Genomic DNA, 2,509 nt, shown 5'->3' with positions numbered 1-2,509 from the left:
TAAGAGACATGACTTGAGAAGCCAGTAGCTACAGCTGCTGTTGCAGAAAGCAATCCTAAAGTCTGTGAGCTACTGGATCAGGGACTGGAATGGGACCACTGGAATGGGACTGCTACAGGTGTGGGTTCCTCCTGGTTCAGACCAGATAGCCTGAACTGTTAGCGACCCGCTAGTGATGTGAAGATGACATCACAGATCCGGTTCTGTCTGTGCTGGTCTATGTGTGCTGCCATCTATTTTTTGGAATTTTTGGCAATTTTTTCAGTGTTTGGATGTCTTCTTGTAGTGCTCTGCTTTGAAAAAAGTCCTCCCGCCCACCCCAGGGTTAATACCAACCTTTATTTCTTCACCAGAAGCACAGCTGACTAGCTCCTCAGCTGTATTTTGGGCTGACACCACCTTCTGAGCATGTGTGGAAATAAATTTGTGCAAGTGGAACAAGCATGCCCAGGTGAAACATCCCAATGTGAAACGGTGGCAAAGGTAATTGGAGCCTACCCCTGGACTGCTGGGTAGAGATGGGTGGGTGGGAGCATCAAGAAGAAAGAGGGGAAGAAAGATATGATTCAGCTGGTGTTATCTGATTTCCCAGCCACTGACTGGTGGATTGGGGAAAGCAAGGATCTTTTGCTTTCCTTGGAAGATCTGAGAATTCTTTGAGGAAATGTGGATTCCTTCAATAGATCTCTTATATGAAACCCTCTGTGTTGGTCCCCTCATATTTGACATTTTCATGGATATTTAAACAGATAGCTTTATCTTTTATCCTGTAACTTTGTCTAGAAGGGGAAGCAGACTGAACTGATACAGTTTTTCTGATCCACTATGTGAAGGTCCAATCCCAGTAGTTCACAGTGACTGAAAACCCCCCCGCAAAATTTTGGGATGTGGAGGAAGAAAAAAACAGTGAGGTTTAATTTTGCAACAAGATGAGGTAAGTTGAAGTTGTTGGTGTGCATTCCTGCCCTCAAGGAATAGTTTGTGGGTTGTCTTCGTGTCAGAGGAAACAGAACTTGCAGATTTGTTTGTTTGTTCGATTTGCAGGGTTGCCTTTTGACACAGAGCTTATGGAAAACAATAAATTACAAACAATAATAATGTCATCAAAAACATGAAGGATATCAAGCCTAGGAAATGCTCATATGCACGTAATTTAATTTCTTGGGCCAAGACTTGGAGAAGCAAACCAAGTCTTTAATGACTTATGAAAAATCATCTGGATCAGGGCCATCCAAACGTCAAAGGGTGTGTGGTTCCACTGATTAGGTTCAGCAATAGAAAAGGCAGAGATGAGCGAAGGCTCAGTGAAGGCTTATCAAGTTTTATGGGTTTTTTCTCCACACATTTGGGTAGCTATCCAGTATGTAATGCTAGACTAGAATTTGCGCTTAATATTACTTCTGATTTTGTTTCTTTGCTCATTTAGAATAAACATTAATTTATTCAGACTTGAAATATTTGATCAAAAATGAATAAAAATCCATCAAGAGAGGAAGAATGTGGTTTCATTTAAAAAAAAAAACTGTGTGTGAATTTTATAGCCTCACTTTCTCTACTGCAGAATGAGTTGTGCTGACTTCTGCAATGTGAGCAGTTGGACTTGCTTAGCATTTCTTAAGCTTCTCTTGAGGAAATACCTTTAGAAAAAATGCCCAGAAAAGTGAGTTTCATTAATAGGAAAATCTAAGCCAACAGTTAAATGATTAAAATACGTGCTTCTCAGAAAAAACAATAACAACATAGTACATATCTAATTTGAAGCCATGGTTCTGTTGGTAAAGCTATAATGATGTATTTTTGGATTGGTCAGCCTTGAGGTGATGTTTTCAATTTCTGAGTCACCCTCCTGTGATATATCAGTAACTACAACCAAATGAGTGAGCCCTAATACAGAAGGTGGATTAAACCAGTTCAAAACAAAAATTACAAATGTAGGGCATGTTTGATATATTTTACTTTTTAAAAATTGTTTCCAGCTTCTAGGAGTTTGTGCCAGCATTTTACTGTGGAGTTCCTGGATGGTAGCTGGTGAAATTTCTCCTGGAGTCTACCAACACCGTTTCTTCACTGTTCAACATGTTTGATGTTTAGCTCCACAATTTTATGAGCAACACCTTCTTCTTGATTGATTAAATATTGGTATGTAATCTCTTGAATTAATTATACTTGTATATTTCATTTAGGGACATAACCTCATATTAAATTTGCCTCCAGATTCACTCATAAACAGAAATGTGTTGGTGCGATTTATATACAATACAGTGATCCCTCGGTTAGCGCGGGGGTTACGTTCCAAGACCTCCCGCGCTAACCGATTTCCGCGTTATACTGGATGCGGAAGTAAAAACACCATCTGCGCATGCGCGCCCTTTGTTCCATGGCCGCACATGCGCAGAAGGTGGAGCGACGCAAGTTCGGAGGCTGGCAATGCAATGGTGATTTTTCCGGGCTCCTCGCCGCTACCCACAGGGCAGCGCTGGCGGCAATGGCAACCCTCCCTCCTTCCCTC

This window comes from Erythrolamprus reginae, chromosome 3 (genome assembly GCF_031021105.1).
Source record: "Erythrolamprus reginae isolate rEryReg1 chromosome 3, rEryReg1.hap1, whole genome shotgun sequence".
NCBI classification, from domain to species: Eukaryota; Metazoa; Chordata; class Lepidosauria; order Squamata; family Dipsadidae; genus Erythrolamprus; species Erythrolamprus reginae.
This window is presented reverse-complemented; position numbering follows the sequence as displayed.